The 17,496-nt window shown below is 43.3% G+C and overlaps 1 pseudogene across 1 annotated transcript; it reads right to left on the bottom strand.

The window, feature by feature from the left end:
* Positions 1-7,919: 7,919 nt before the first annotated feature.
* LOC147897713 (pentatricopeptide repeat-containing protein At4g13650-like) lies at positions 7,920-11,044 on the bottom strand (annotated as a pseudogene). Its single transcript, XR_015541689.1, has 2 exons — positions 8,291-11,044; positions 7,920-8,183 (listed from the first exon to the last, which is right to left on the bottom strand). The product of XR_015541689.1 is annotated as a pentatricopeptide repeat-containing protein At4g13650-like (transcript).
* Between the last annotated feature and the right edge of the window lie 6,452 nt (positions 11,045-17,496).

Below are 17,496 nucleotides of genomic sequence, written 5' to 3'. Positions count from 1 at the left end.
CTTGTATCATCTTATATTATTGAAGAGGGTGAATTATAGACCCTGATGATATAAGTCGATTGAGCATAGAACTAGAGATATACCTGTATGGCATGATGGACTTGGCTGGAAGCCATAGCCTTTGATTTGTTTGCCATCAAGAAGGCTTCTTATTTCACCTTTATACTTGCATTATGTCGATTTGTATATTAAGTTCATCATGAATATATGAGTATTTTTAACTCAAACTTGGCGTAACTACTCTTACATTTTTTATCTTACATTAATCTAACTTATATGTGAAGCTGACACTTGGCCTCTCTCAATGCTTAACAAGTTAAGGCTTGGGACTTAGATATCCTTCTCATCAGGCAATCCTTAAAAAGATGGTCCACACCACACCCAGTGCACAATGGTGGTGGTGTATTAGACACACTGGTACACATGTGATTGGCTGATTAGATTTCCCCTTATACAAACACTCATTGGCTAGGTGTGGCCCTTGACACATATGGCATTGAATGGGTTGTTTTTTGGTCAAGTTGTTCCTTTCTCCCATTGTTTGAGAAATCGATGCCATTTGGTAGACCGGAATGTATTGGCTATCTTGTATAATGTATTGACTTATAATGTTGGACTAATTTGCATTGTCACCATATTGGGGATAGTTGTTTCCAGTAAAGGTAGGTTTGGGGTCTCCCCAATCATTAGGTAGCTCTTCCACCAATACTTGATTCAAGGGAGTGATTCATGGTGGTGGTGGTTGAGGTCCCAGTACTAACGGGGGTAAAGGAATATTTTGAGCCCTAGTATTCCCTTGATTGGCTGATGTGGTTCCTTGTATTGCCAATTGTGCCTAATTGGACGGATTTAGTAGTGCAAAAAATGTTAGCTATGGCCTTTATTGATACATGGGTTGAGGAATCACCCTTGGATAATGACATTGGGATGTGTCATGATTTCCCCAATGAACACAATGGGCATAGAAGAGTGCAAGTCTGGATCTAAGACGAGGGCACTCCTTAGTGGGATGATTTCCATTACATACCCCACACCATATGTTCTCTCTTTGTGGAAACAGATGGGGGTTGCTAGGAGCCTCTTTTGATGCTTCTGCCTTCCATTGGTGGCCAAACTCATTTAATAGATCGGTGACCAACTCTTCCATGTTTAGCACCTTAGGCATCATGCTTGCATCCTTAGTTGCTCCTAATGTGGAAGCTTTTGCTATTTGGGACATATCAGAGGAAGCTAGGGATTTATCCTTTTGGGGCGTCTCCCTCATGTTATCCCCTAGGCGTATCACCATCTTGTACATCACTCGAATGAGGCGGGATACGTTCATGTAGCTTAGCATCCCAGCCCTATGAGGAAGCGTGGCAGAAGCTACGCATCACTCACCCTCTCGTGGGGTTCGCATCGCAAGTTCAAATGTTTAATCCTGGCAATATAGTCTCTTAAGGACTCAGTCTCCTTCTACTTCACCTCATAAAGCTGGTTAATCGGGCTCCACTTGGGACCACTGGGGGCAAACCCCACAATGAAAGATTTACGCAATGTGTCCCAATTTATTTTCTCCTTAGGGTTTAAGGTTCTAAACCATTGTCCAGCCTTGCCATCAAGACTCAAGCTAAAAGTATTGACCTTGTCTAGATCCTCGATATCACCAAAGGTCTCACAAACTTGTTCAAATCTCTCTACATGGGAGACTAGGTCTCCTTCTCCTACAAACTTGGCGATTAGCTTGGAGATTATGACAGGCTTGCTCCTTGAGGGGTTGGTATCCCTTCCTGGAAACATTGGTGGTGGAGCACGACGCCCCTTCCTAGAGCTTGCACTAGGATTCTCATAGCGTTGTCTGTAAGGACAATTTGTGATACAGGAGGAGGTTGTGGAATGGTGGGCCCTGTCCTGTACATTAGTGGTCTTGATGAAGGGTTCCATGGATTTGATGGCACGAGGTTGGGATGGGAGGATCTAGGCCCACCAAGCATTTGCATTGTGACTTGGGCTGGGTTGGGCCTAACAGGTTGGATTGGAGGTCCTCTAGGGAGTGGTATGTTCCTTGCAGGCATAGGCCTATATGGGGCAGTTGTTGGGTAGGGAATATCTCCCATGTTTTGTTGGGTAGGTAATATCTCCCATGTTTTGTTGCCAAGGAGGAATCTGGAGGATCTTAATTGTGGGCCTTCGAGGTTACTCCTTTGCCCCCTTTACTCTCACATTTGGGACCCTTGTGAGAATCTAGGTCTAAATCCATCCCCATAGGGCTGTCTATCATTAAAGAATTAGTACAATGGGGGGTTGATTGCCCATAGGTATAGTGGGACTTCGTTCCTAGAGCATTGCTTCTGACACTGGAGGTTGGGCTGGCACTTGAGGTTCTTATGGAGCTCTAGTGTGCCGAGCAAATGGGTTTAGCAATTATGCTAGGTCTATCAATCCAAACCTTCCCATGATATTGGAAAAGGTTTCCCTTATTCTAGTTGCTGTTATAGATGGGGTAGGAGAGTGGAGATCATCAAGGATGGAGTTCAGAACCACTGAGGCTCTAACATTAGAGGGTTCACCCATGTCTCCATCCTGACTCATGGACTATTCCAAGCTAGATACTTCACCTGGCAATGGTTCTTGCAAGGAGTGAGAACCAACTTTTGAGCTTGTTGTTCATTAGCACAGTTGAGGCCCCAATTCTAGGTTGAGTTCGCCTCAACGTTGGGTCAAGGGGTGGCAGTCCCTTGTGGCTTATTTCAATGCAATTTTCATGCGTTTCCAATTTTCATGTGCTTTTTCTTGACTTTTGTGTTCCTAGGGCTATTTCTACGGATGTGGGGGTAGACCTAAGACAACAATTGGAGGGATAGAGCTAAGGCAATGACCGGAGGGATAGAGCTAAGACAACGACCATCAAGATAGCAGGTCAGCAAGATAGAGTTAAAGCAATGATCGACGAAATAGAACTAAAGCAACGAGTCAACGCATGTTTGACCGACAGGATAGAGTTAAAGCAATGACCGACAGGATAGAGCTAAGGCATCAGGTCAACGCTTGTTTGACCGGTGGGTTTGATCGGTGGGATAGAGCTAAGGTGACGATCGACGGGAAAGAGCTAAGGCGTCAAGTCAATGCTTGTTTCACCGATGAGATAGTTGACTGACAGTAATTAATTAGGGCAACGGGTTAGGTACTGACATGTGTCAGGTCATGGGGATAGGGCTAAGTCGACCGGTCGTGGGGATAGCGACCTAAGACGACGGGTCGTGTCGATAAGAACTCGCAGTTTTGCCAACTGGTTTTTGATTATTTTTTATGATTTTGAAGTTTCTGTTCAAGTTTTTTCGTGACAGGGGGATGCTAAACTACCTAGTCTACCTACTCAATGCACAAAACAAGAAAGAAAAACAACATTTGAATACAAAATGAGAGATTTCTTGAAGAGGTGACTGTTAACACTCAAAACCACATCCATTTTCAGCATGATTCATCATTCTTGGTTGTTTTGACACCATACACTCCTTAGCAATCTTCCAAATGCTTTCCAAAAAGAAAACGAGAGCTACTTCTTTTCTCCTCATAAACTCACACTTCTCCATGCATTCCTCTCCTTGAACTCCACTAACAAAGCTCTAAGTTAAGCTTGAAACAATGAGCAATTGGTAGATGACGAGAGAAGCAATGGTAATGCAAAAGCATATCTTGAACTCCCCGACAACGGCGCCAAAGGTATGTAGTCTCAAAGGTGACTCATGTGTCATGGGGATCTTGAAGGAATGCCAATGGAGCCCACGCTCCAAGCTACTCCTTGTGAGAGCAATACAAAGCACGAGCCATCCGCAAGTCACTCAAGCGGCTCCCGGATTGTTGCAATGTATTTCCACAAGAGAAAAAGGGAAGGGGGAGAAGGGAGAAGAGAGGGAGAGGGGAGATGGGTGAATAGAGGGAGAGGGGAAGGGAAGAATAAAGGGGGACGGAGTGGCTAACATCTCTACATGAACCTAACTCATGTCAGGTTAGATTAACTAAATCTAACATTACTCACGTTAGGTTACTAACTAAACCATAGGTAGTACAACTAAACCAATCATAGTTACTAGGTTAGTTAACTCAAATTACTAGGTTAGTTAACCCAAACCATAGGTAGTAAGTGTTAACCGCAACATAGACCACAAGTAGGTTACTCGAATTGAATCAACTAAACCATAGTCTCCTAACCACACCAGGTTAGGTTAACTTCTAACCTTCTCAATTTAAAAAAGTTGAAAAAAAGGCGAAAAGGGGGGCAGGGGGGGCTTTATTGAAAATTACCCCTTGTTTCAAGGCCCCTAGCTTGGTCATTTAGAGGCCAAATTGAACCCCGTTCGTTTGCCTACATTTAACATGTGGTGAAGTTCTAGCGTAAAGGAACTTTTTTGGTGAACCCACCATCCTTTTGCATATCTTTATGTATGCACTAAATTTGTCCAATCACTCGCACATAGTACCATCTCTTTGCATTCGAATGTCTTTCTATCTCAATTTACATATCTGCTCTCTCTTCTCTGTTCGCATATTCCTCTGCACACTGACACCTCCCCAACAGGCTGTGTATATGCACACGAGTGCTTTAGGTAGCTGCTCAAATAAATGCCCCCACATGTGGCCTTTTACACGGCTGAATATCCTCACAGTGGGCCAAAATCAACCAGATCAAGAGCTAATCGCCAACCCCCTCTGCTCAATAGACTGGCCGACCATCGGCAGCTCTTCAAGCCTATATATAGGCTTTTTTTGCAGGTGCCTATTGCTCGGTACTCCCCCAAACTATCTGCCCATAGAATGGACTCATTATTGGGCATGAATTCAACCCATCGTCCCCTCCCCATAGGCGCATGTGCAGCCCCAAAGAAGGGCTGCACCATAGCAGTCCCATGCGGACTGTTCAACATGCAGGGTGTGGTCTAATCAAATACAAGAACGAAGATCTCTTACTGCCCATGTGCATCCTCTCTCTGTCCCTCCCATCTATTGTTCTATAGGTCTGAAGGGATGTACACCCAATAGACAGACAACACATATATCAAGTACAAAGTTAGTCTCTCATAAAGTTTCGCATGCCAAGCCTACTGCTGCTCCATCTTGCATCATATTTTTCCCTTGCATATTTAAAATTTTTAAAGGAGATCCATACATATTATATATGGACCTTGTCCCCGCATACCCTATATTTTGGAAGAGCTTTGTGAATATTACATATTGAGTTGGCGCCCCAGGCTGTACAAGCATCGCTATTAGCATCGAAAAATAAATGTCGCTATATAGCGACATTGGTAAGGCGTGGCTATATAGACACGCTTAGCAAAAAACTTAAAAAAACATTAGTGGGGCTAATCAGGGCCACATCAAGCCCTGTTTTTCCCCACTAATGTTTTTTTTAAATAATTACAAAAGAATGTTTACAAGCACACAAGCAAGATAAAACTCTCAAACCTTGTTTGTTACAAAATTTCCCTTGTGAAAGGGGTGATACAAAATTGCTCAAACGACACAACAACACAAAGCAACTATAGACGCGCTTGATAGACACACAAAATCTCTTGCGATGTGGCCTCTGCAGGCTCTTGGTGGCTGTTGCGAGACTGCCTGGATTGCATATCAACTATGCCTCAATGGGGTCTTTATGTAGGGAGGGCTGAATGCCCTTCTCCTCTTCCCATTTTGTGGTATGTTCTCTGTATGCTCTGTTGCATGCTTTGCTTATAGTTTTTCTCTAGGTGGAGGGTGAAAGCCTTCTAGAAGAACATGTGTGGGATTCTCAATGCAGAAGCATTTGGAGCAGTTTGCTTGTCTTCAGAAGATGCTATTGTCGTGGACTTTGCGGAGATGGTGATGCTAACTGCTTCAGGTGACAGGAAAGGTTTTCTCTAGGTGGAGGGTGAAAGCCTCCTGTATGAACATAAGGGGAATTCTCAAGGCAGAAGTTTTGGAGCTGTTTCCTTGTCTTCAGACGATGCCATTGCCATGGACTCTGGGAAGATGGTGATGCCGACTACTGCAAGTGACAGAATGTGTTTTCTAGGGTGAATCAAGAGTATGATGTTGAATAGGTGACGATGGAACACTCCAAATTAGCATTGAGTGGAGCTTGGTGAGGGGGCTAGGTTCTGGAGACAATTGGGAGCAGCTGACTTGAGTGGAGCATGGTGAGGGCTTGGTTCCAGAGAGCTGGGAGCTTAGGAAGCCGGTTGTGGTGGTGATCTATAGTGAGAAGCTAAAGGGATCTCATTGTATACGTTTTGAGAATCAAGGCTGGACTCAGTTTGAGGTGGAACAAGTTGACACACACCAACGATGGTTGGTACTTTATAGGATTTGGTATGTCCCTAGTTTTAGGGGGGGATGACTGGATGAACGTGTTGGTGTTGCCTTCTTCAACAAAGTTGGGATTGGACCACAGTGGCTCGTTGAGAGGGGGTGTTGGATTATATAGAGTTCAATTGACTCCCCCTTGGCCTCCTCATATAGCAGCACGTGGCACATGTGAAGTAGGATCTGAAGCCTAGTGTTATTTCTTGGGTTTTGTCTAAGTCTTTTGCTACAGGTAGAGCTTGGACAAGAAGCTAGTCTTTATCAATTGATCTAAAAAGGTACTTCGAGAAGATGCAAAGGAGGGCAGAGAGAAAGATTGCACCAAAGGCTTTTTATAAACCAAAAGGATCATGAGGTGGATCAAGAACGGAGAATTGGCTATGGCTTTCAAGAACAGATGATCTTGGATTCAATTGATATATCCTTGCCAAGCTATGTTGATAACTTTCTTCTTATTTTTTGCAGCCATGTAGTTTCAAGTTTGAATACAGAATTCTAGTTACACATATTCACATGTGCCATGAATCGTGATCAATGACGAACAGTGAACCTTCAATTGATCTCAGATGATCATTGCAGAATCATGATAGGAGTTATAAATGCTCAAACTTCAACACTTTGACGACTCAGATGGTTTAGATGCTTTTTGTACATGAATGATGCCCAAATAAGGGAGGGGTGCCCATCAGGTCTACTTTTTGGGTGTGGGTCCATAACCAAATACTCGATGTAGGCATTACTAGACCAAGTAGGGCAAACTGTAGGCTAATGAGCCGAACTGGAGATGAGACCCCCTAGCCCTCATTGAGTAAGGGGGTCTTACTGAAGATGTCCCAGCACTGGTGTAGGTGGTCCTCCAAAATTACCACAAGACGGTCTAAATAGTACCGATTCAAGTGGGTGATCCAGACGACCTATCAATACTTTGAGTAAGCCTAGGGAGTGCAGACATCAGCATTGCCCTCTCTAAAAGCCACTTTCTTTACATGTTTCTCCTTCTAATGATATCGCTCCCCTGATACCCTAAGTTCACATGTAACCTGCATAATATGATGTTAGCAAGCCAGTATTGAGTGGTCAACAATCCCAAGAAAGGGAATGCCATAATGGGAAAGGTAAGGTGAAAACTCCTTATCACTAGAGTATGGGGCTCACATGCCATCATTGGATGGTTTCTTTCTCGTGATTAGAATGTCCCAATATGATGTAGACAAGCTCTCCAATGGTTAAACCCATGGACTAAGAAATATATGTATTGCATAAATACATGTATGCCGGTGGGCAAGTGCATGCACGTTAGGTGTTATGAAGCATTCTTTTTATAAGGAAGTCCAAGAGGCCAACTCATAAAGCTACTCGATGAACTCTTGATATGTCTCCAAGGGCTTCCTAGGCATGCAGAACATGATCGTAGCTGTTTTTGTTTCTTTCAGCTCCAATTTTGCCAATTCATGCATGCACGTTAGTTGTTATGAAGCCTTCTTTTTATAAGGGAGTCCAAGAGGCCAACTCATAAAGCTACTCATTGAACTCTTGGTATTGTCTCCAAGGGCTTCCTAGGGATGCAGAACATCATCGTAGCTGTTTTCATTTCTTTCAGCTCCAATTTTGCCAAGTCGACTATACTCCCTCTTGCATGATACATTGAATGTCCTGACACATACACTACTATGAATGAGAGCATAGGATGACATTCCTGTCAAATGGTGCATATGATACATCCTGCCACATCCCTGTGTCAGCTACAGCATCAAACCTTGATCGCATCATATGCACAGTACAATATTCTCTGCACCCGTCAAGACACAAACGTTGCTGCACATTTGGCTTGCAAACGAGTGACAAATGTCTGACACCAACTAGGGCCATTCAAACAAAAAAGTAGGCTGTTAAGGCATGTCATGAATTCATATTCAGCCTCATCTACAAACCCAGTAGCAACTAGGGAAATGAATCACGCACTTACAATGCTCTATCGAGTCTCATGTTCAATGACTGGCGGCACAGAGATAGAAACTCCCCATCTAGCCTTCATGTTGTGATAGGCTGCAACCATGCATTCCACATGATAAAATGTGGTACAGGCATCAACCCATGCAAGCCCAATGCTACTGCATTATGGCAAGGCAAGCTGCAGCATAAAGGTTTGATAGCATTACATGAGGTGCAATATTCTCTGGTGCCAGTCGAAACACCTTCATTGCTGCACGTTCTCCTCACTGCAAATCAACTCGGTACCTGCAGGCACCAAGCAAGGTCATCCAAGACACAAAAGTCGGCTGGTAAGGCATGCTGTAAATTATTTCTTCAGCTTCATCTACAAGCCCAGCCCTACCAAAGAGATCAATCATGCAGCTATAATGATCCATAGAAGCTGTGATGCCATGAACTTGGCTCATGGAGAGAAAGCAATGATGACCCTCCTTCACCAAACCAGTATGCCTGCATGCAGAAATGACACTAACAAATGTGACAGGGTTTGGCCTCACTTCCTCACTTTGCATTTGATAGAGAAATCTTAGGGCTTCGTTGCCTTGCCCATGCTGAGCACAGGCTGCAATCATGGCATTCCAAGAGATAACACTCCGTACATGCATATTGTCAAAGACCCTCCATGCAGCCTTGAGGCTACCACACTTGCCATACATGTTAACAAGCGCAGTCCCCATGACGACATCAGATTCATATCCACTGCCCACAACTCCGGCGTGTAGCTGCTCACCGTCAACTAGGGCTGCCAGGCTGGCACATGCATCAAGTATGCTAACAAAAGTAGCCTTATCTGGTTTTACATTTTCTTGACACATCATGTCAAAGAGTTGAAAAGCTTCCATGCCTTGCTCATGTTGCGCATAAGCAGCTATCATGGCACTCCATGTGATCACATTGCGCTCTATAATCTCATCAAAGATCCTCCTTTCATCTTCCAATTTGCCACACTTGCCATACAAGCTGACAAGAGAAGTGCCAACAATGACATAAGACTGAAATTCCTTGGCCACAATGCGGGCATGCATCTGCTTGCCTGCACCTAGGGCCAAGAGGCTTGCACATGCATCGAGCATACTGACAAAGGTTACCATACATGGAATCATTCCTTCCCACTGCATTTGATAGAAAAGTTGGAGGGCCTCTTCGCTATGTCCATGTTGGGTATATATTGCAATCATGGTATTCCATGACACCACATTCCTGTCAGTCATCTTTTCAAACACCCTTTGTGCCTTCCCTAGTCTGCCGCACTTACATACATGTTTACAAGGGCAGTTGCAACAACAACATCAGAATCAAATCCCAGGCCTATGATTCCAGCATGAAGACTTTCACCCTCATTAAGGGCTGTTAGACTGGCACACGCATCAAGAACTGAGACAAAGGTTACCTTGTTTGGTTCTACTAAATGTTGCTGCATCTGGTCAAAAAGTTCAAAGGCTGCTTTTCCCTCCCCATGCTGTGCATATGCTGCAACCATGGCATTCCACGAGATCGTATTCCGAACAGGCATATCGTCAAACACCTTTCGTGCATCCTGCAAGCTGTTGCACTTGGCATACATGTTAACCAGAGCAGTTCCTACAACAACATTCGACTCAATTTCAGTCCCCACAATACGGGCAAGCAATCACACTCCCTCGACCAGGGTTCCCATCACAGCGCATGCATCAAACAAAGTGATGAACGTCACCTGATTTGCTATTTCCCCTTGATGCTGCATTAGATCAAAGAGGAAAAGAGCATTCTTGCCTTGGCCATTCTGGGCATATGCAGCAATCATGGCAGTCCACGAGACTACATTCCGGGTAGGCATTTCTTCAAACATTCTCCTAGCTGCTTCTAAGGCACCACATCTTGAATACATGCTCACAAGAGCAGTCCCCACAACAACATCGGAGTCGAATCCACTGTTAACAATGCGTGTGTGCATCTGCTCACCTACCACTAGTGCTGACTGGCTGGAGCATGCAGACAGGAAGCTCACGAAGGTAAACTTGTTTGGCTCCACATGAGAAGGCATCTCTATGATGCATTCCAGCAAACAACGTTCGTGCTTCATCCAAAGCCCCACATTTGCAATACATATCCACAAGAAGGTTCCCTAAAAATATGTTCGTCTCCAATCCCTCCTTCACGATGTGGGCATGGACCCATTTACCTTCCGACAGGTCTTTTGCTTTGCTATAACAGCGCAACAGAGAAGCATAAGCTGTAAAATCCGTCTCCGTGCTGGATCGCGCTACTTGATCCGAGGTTTGTTTCCATGAATTAGGTTTATTAGGTGCAGAAATATATATCTCCTCGCATGCGACCCGTGCGCCGTCAAAAATTTGCCTTGAAGACTTTAAGGGAGGTACCATGCACAAGAATCTCAAATTCAGGTGAACGTGCTACGTTCAAATGCTAGTTGCCCTCCAAGAGAGGGTGACTATACCTTCTTGCTCCTCCATGAGCTAAATTTCAATCAGAATTGCTGCGGTCTTCTCAGTTCTCTTTGGAGATTCCTTGGTTTGTGTGGGTGAGTGCGCGCGGGCGCGGGCGCGTGCTTCCTTCCCGTATGCGTGTTACGAGTCCAGGCAAATTGGTCACTTTTGTCGCAGCTGCCCGATATTATGAATAGCACTTCTACTATTCTCCAATCAGCCAAAGCATACAATCAAGTAAGTTAGAGTCTAAAGCATAATAAACAAGGTGAATGATTCATAGGCCTGCCCAAAATCTAAAATACCAAAAAAGAAGACAATTGGATTTGAAGCTCCGAAAAGAGGTTGGAGAGATGATGAATTGAAAGAGAGAGAGAGGGGGGGAGGGGCGGCGGAGAGAGAGAGTGGCTAAAAATATGGAGGATTTGTAGAAAAGAAAATAGTAAATAGATCATAAAATACCTCATGATTTTTAAAAAATAAAAAAATGACAATTTTTCTCTTCTTGGGAATTGTCTTCACTAAGACCTACCTCACGGTAGGCCAAAAAGAATGGAGACAAATGCACTGTTCCTTTGACAAACCCGTTCAAAGCCTTTCTTGTTAGGTCAACTGTAATACCGTGACATCGATATAACGGGGAAACCAAGAGGGCTTGACAATATTTACATATGTGGCTAATAGGGTCTTGGTGGAAATCCTAGGCCTAGGTAATTAATGGAAGGGTGCATTAGTTGAACCTAAAGAGGGGTTTAATGGTAAGGTCCACTTGGACACATGGCACCATGAGGGTTGGCCACTTGGGAGGTATTGGGCTAGGAGGGAGGATTCTAGAGGGAGCCAAAAAAAGAAAGAAGGTGGAGGAGGCTCCAAGAGAAAGGAATCTGTGGTTGGGTAAAACAGGATGAGCAGAAGCCCTCGAGGTTTGAGGAGACTTAACATTGGTATCAGAGCTAGAGTTTGATGATTTGGGAGTGCGAGTACAAAGGTGGAAATGAAGAGTCGACTGCCGTGCGACCTACAACATTAGTTCAGTGATGCAGCTTGGGACGATGAGCTATGGAGAACCATGCGCACTTGAATGTAATGCTGGACTTAGGCTACTAGTACTTGAGCACAGCAAAGTCATGACAGTCGAAGCTTGATTGAGTGCAACGAAGTCACCTGCATATAGGAGGAAGGGTTCGCGAATCGGCGCGATAGCAAGTAGACAGGCTGCAGTTGCTGGTGCACGGTAGATAGAGCCAACTCCCTCACATTACTCAAATCTCTTATAAGTACTACTGCTAAATACAGTTGCGCAGTGGGACTTCGGAGTGCTGCAAGCTTGCGAAGGCTACGGGTCTAAACTTTGAAGCTTTTCAATTTCCAAGGCTGCGTGCAGCCATCGTCATTACTGCAGGATCGAGACCAAAGCGGGTGTCAGTGTTGCGGATAGACTCCAGGGGCGGCTTGGATTCCGATAGACAATTCAAAGCAGGTCGACGAACAGATAGGGACTGAGAGATTCTAGAGCTATACAATCCATCATAGGCTGTTAGTCAGACTGCTATCCGAGGGCGTTGCAAATAGTTACCAGATTCCCGTCCATGGCCGTGAGATGATCTATGTCTAGGCTCCTGAATACTGGTTGTTGGCTATAAGTTTCAAGTACATTTTTATGGCTTGTCTCTTTCATTTGCAAGGAAGATAAAGCACTGGTTGACGCTGTTTGAAATGTTGAGAGTGGGAAGCCGTGCCACAATAGCAAAGGTCATTCGACCTTTGAAAAAGCCACGTCATCTAAGGCTACTTTAGCCTTTAAAGAAAGCCACTTCACCCCTCTCTTTTTATCCCTCTTCATCCAAGGTCCTAAAGTTAATTTCACCTTTTTTCTCTCCCAGATTTATTAGCCTCGCCGATTTCAAGTAAAAGATTTACATTCGAGATCGAGGGAAGCAAGAAGAGCGGGATCAGGACAAGAGATCAAGAATTAGAAGCGAGAGAGGACACGTCAGCTTCAAAGACAAATTCAAGACCATCGAACAAATACCAGGGAAGTGGGCATCATATTTTTCTATCAGATATAAAGTGCTTTACTTTACTTTTTCTAGAAAATATACATTGTTAAAATGACAACTCTAGAAAGGGATGGTATGATTAGGGAGGCCGAGGAAAGGGCTAGAAAGGGAAAAGCAATAGTTGGAGAGGAAACACATGAGGAGATACAAACTGAAACTCAAGAGGATAATGTAGAAATGGAGGATATTGATTATGGTGATTATGGAATTCGGTATGCGGAATTCACTAAACTTGAAACTCGAATGCAAAATATAGAAACACAGTTGGGGGTAGCTGAAGCTATAACAAAGATAGGCGATTCTCAATCGGTATCTATTAGTGAAAAATCACCGATTCCTACTAATCAAGTGGAGAGGTCTACCTCTCGACTTAGAGAAACCTCAAACATCCTTAAGGACTTAAAACTGCCGATTTTCAATGGGGAAGAAAAGGAGCATAATAAAGATGCGATTAATACGTTCTTGCAAAAATGGCAAGACTTTCATCGACTCAGGAATACACCTCCTGAAAATCAAGCCGTGGAAGCAAGTCTTTCCCTTGGAAATAAAGCCTGTAAATGGTGGATGAGCCTTAGGGAGAGTGATAAAATTCCTAGATATTGGACTGAGTTTGAACAAGCCTTCCTAAAAGAGTTTTTATCGGAAAATGAATTAGAAAGAGCGTGGGAGGGACAATTGCACTATGGGTAAAAATACTCTAGTCCAGTACATAGCAAATTATAGGGAGGCAGTCCTTAAGCTGAAGGGAATTGATGAATTCCAAAAGATAAGGGGTTTCGTGAGAGGTCTTAAAGACACTTATAAGGTTGAGGTGAAAAGAAAGTCTCCAAAAACCTTTGAGGAAGCCATTATGATGATGTATGGATTTCAACCTAGAGCCCCGATGACAGGGGGACTTGAAAAAGAGAAGGTTCAAGCGGCCAAAGACTTTCTTGAGGATATGAATCAAATGCTTAAGTTAGCTAAAGATAGCATAAGAAGAGCTCAAGATAGAGCACAAAGTTATGCAGACCCCCACCGTAGAAAGTTGGAGTTTGAAGTAAATGAGAAAGTCTACCTTAAGGTACCTGAATCTTCAGAATCTCTAAAAACAGGTAAATGTCCGAAGTTATCTCCCAGGTATTGTGGACCATTCACAATACTTAAGAGGATTGGAGAACTTGCTTACAAATTAGCCTTACCTGAGGGATGTAGAGTACATCCAGTTTTTCATGTTAGTAGGCTAAAAAGAAAATTAGGAGATGAGGATAACCTCATTGGAAATGAAGTCCTAGTTGAACTTATTGAACCCGCATCTTTATCACATGAACCAGAAAAAATTTTAGATACACAATTAAAAGAACGCGACATACTATATGGAAAGAATATCTCGTTAAGTGGAAAGATAGATCTGAAGAGAGTTCAACATGGGAAAAGGTAAGCAGTCTCCAAAGGAGGTTTCCCAATTTTGTTTTCGAGGACGTAAAAATTTCTTAAGGGGGAGGGAATGTTACGTCAACTGTAATACCGTGACATCGGTATAACGGGGAAACCACGAGGGCTTGACAATATTTACCTATGTGGCTAATAGGGTTTAGGGGGAAATCCTAGGCCTAGGTAATTAATGGAAGGGTGCATTAGTTGAACCTAAAGAGGGGTTTAATGGTAAGGTCCACTTGGACACATGGCACCATGAGGGTTGGCCACTTGGGAGGTATTGGGCTAGGAGGGAGGATTCTAGAGGGAGCCAAAAAAACAAAGAAGGTGGAGGAGGCTCCAAGAGAAAGGAATCCGTGGTCGGGTGGAACAGGATGCCTCGAGGTTTGAGGAGACTTAACATTTCTCATTCAGGGATATCCTTATGCCTGAAAGATGTCCAAGATGGCTCCTCTCGATGTTCCTTCTTGTTCCACTGCTTCAACACCTTTTGGTGTTGATACTTCTTGACTCTTGGGAGACCAATCTCTTTTGGTTGATTCTGAGTCTCATCCGGCCTCTTCGGTTATTCCTACGCTCTCCCCAACCTTGGAACTCTAGCATTCGGAATCCGATTTCGGATGCTCTACTAGCATCACTTCCCCATGAAGGCTTGTGGGGTTGGAGACTGTGATTAATGATGGCCTCTCAATGATTCTCCGGGTTCGTTCAGCCAACCATGGGACAATCAAGGTCATAGACCAATCAGAGCAGCTCGGCATTGCAATGCTAGGCTAGCACACAGCTCCTCAGCAAGCATTGCAGTGCTCCAAAAAAAAAAAAATCTCTAACAACCCAGCAGTCGTAGGGATGTGCAATCTAGCTGCTAGTAAGGCTCTCCCAATAGCATTAGCATGCGTGGGGATCCACTCTAATGGTGGTGTTGAGGAGCAGACTGTGGGGCTAAGAGAATAGGGGCCCCCATTGAGAAAAAAGAGTGTATTAATTGATTAGTTGTTGTACGGAGGGGGGGAGGATGTCTTAAAAATCTTAGTTTGGGAGGCGAGGAAATTAACATAAGCATAAATGATTTAATCAGATTCTCGAATTGCAGATGCTCAGACTTCCAGAAAGTTCTGTAGAAGCTAGTACATGAGGGGGATGGAGGGGGAGGGAGAGTTGAGGGAGGAGGAGTGATCACTGGCATCCGCTCAATCCTGGGGCGCCAACTCAATATGTATTATGTTACTACCCTCGTCCAAAGTCTAGGATATGGGGGAACAAGGTCCATATAGAATATGCATAGATTTACTTTTAAAAATTCAAATGTGCAAGGGCCTCCCACAAATAATAAGGCATATACCTTGAAAAATATGCAAGAGTTTAAGATTTGTACATATTTTTCATAGGCCCATAATTAATTAGGATCCGGAGATGCAAATAGGAGCAATTAGGGGACAAAGATACACAAGTTACTTCTCATGAACCTAAAAGCGTTTTTCACTCGAGATATGCATCCTATGTTGCAACAAGTCTTTGACCCAGTAATACAAAGGCTTCGTCTTCCTAAGAAGTATTGCAAGGGTCAAAAGCATTTTATTGATGGCACTGTTGCATCGCTCAATGGTTTTCTAGTTCAACGGTGGATCAAATTAGAGGATATTGTTTTTATTTCGCCACTTGTTGGCACGTAATTTCATATTTTCCTCCTTTTTTGTCTTTCTATCTTGACTTCCTGTCTTTTTCGATAGGTGTTACTTTGATGCTTTTCTCCTCCTCCTTTTTTGTCTTTCTATCTTGACTTTCTGTCTCTTTTGACAGGTGATACTTTGATACCTTTCTTTCTTGTACTCCATGGAGGGTTTTTAGCTCATTTTGAGGTTACCCACGTAGTAATATAAGTATTCTCCAAAAGTGTGTGTCAATTTGATCTTTTTCTTCACTTGGGACTCTAGACTCTTTTCTTCACAAGGTGCTGGATCATATGGCAAAAGACATGGTATGGCGTGAACATTGTTGAGCATGTTGATTCTTCACCTTGAAGGTTTTGTCAACTCGCTTTAATCTTACCAAAGAGAACACATGTTCCTTATTACAACAATTGGCCATATGAGGGACGATTGGCTAACCAATCACGTGAGGGACGTATGACCAACCAATCATGTACATATTAGTCCCTAGATTAATGGGGTTGGGTGAATGATCGGGGCAAGGAGATAACAAAGCTATCACACAAAGATAAGTGTATCAGTCTAGTATCTTTATGCAGATGTTCAAAATTCATGGAGACCACGAATGCCATGCCCAATGAGACCATTGATGTTTGGATCATGTGAATGGGTAGAGTTTGGTCTTTCACACCTTCCTACAGACTCAATTTCATGGTCTAGAGGGCTCTAGAGACTCCTAATGTGCAAGCTTTCTACTAAGGATAGAATCTGTATGTGGAAGGACATTTCGCCTTTCTATCCTTTCTGCAATGTTGGACTAGAAATAGTCTTTCACCTCTTCTGGGATTGCATTGCTATACGAGGGCTATGGAGACAAATACATCGATGGATTTCTTGTCGCAAATCCATGTCATTCTTGGCGATAGAGGCAAGCTAAAGGATTATTTTGTGCCTTTGGCACCTTCTACGAGCACGAGTTCAAGTTTGGAAGATTTGTAATTTAATCATTTGTAGGCATCAAAAACAGCATGAACTCCTTGACTTACTTTGATATTTTGCTCTGCGAGATGTATTTCCCTTTTTTGCTTTGGTGTTAGAGCAGGACCTTTAGGGACTACTATATTTCTAGTATCCATCAATTTTAATATCACTTAACTTCTCTCTTTTAATAAAAAAAAAAAGTCAGAAGTCATAGAGTCTTTGGAAATTCCACCTTCTCCAAGTTTCACTTTTTTGGGATGTCACTCTAGTAATCCTTTTGGCCTTGCAAGGGTCCTAAGGGTTGAACTTGATCAGTTTGTGCTAATTAGGTCCATCCCACATTTTGCAATGAATTTGGTCAAGTCGACTAGTTTATTTAGTGCTTAATGTTGGGATTAGTGATAGTTTAGGCCATTGTAATGAGTCTTGTCTTTAGGTTTTTGTATTTTTTTGGAGATCCTAAATGACTTTGTCACTTTGTATGGATCAAGTTTTTGGCCTTACATGAGGGGTAGTGGGTTATTTTGTCATTTAAGGGGTAATAACATGGTGGGAAAAGGGTTTTCATGGGAAAAACAAACTTCCCACGTTAAATGTCATAATGAATTAAAAACATGGATTTTATGTCATTTTCAGCCCTTGAATGCT

This window comes from Dipteris shenzhenensis, chromosome 10, assembly GCF_047967505.1.
Source record: "Dipteris shenzhenensis isolate YYH24624 ecotype China chromosome 10, Dip_SZ_1.0, whole genome shotgun sequence".
Taxonomy (NCBI): Eukaryota; Viridiplantae; Streptophyta; class Polypodiopsida; order Gleicheniales; family Dipteridaceae; genus Dipteris; species Dipteris shenzhenensis.
The sequence above is the reverse complement of the archived record's forward strand: the minus strand, read 5'-3'. Positions and strand labels throughout refer to the sequence as shown.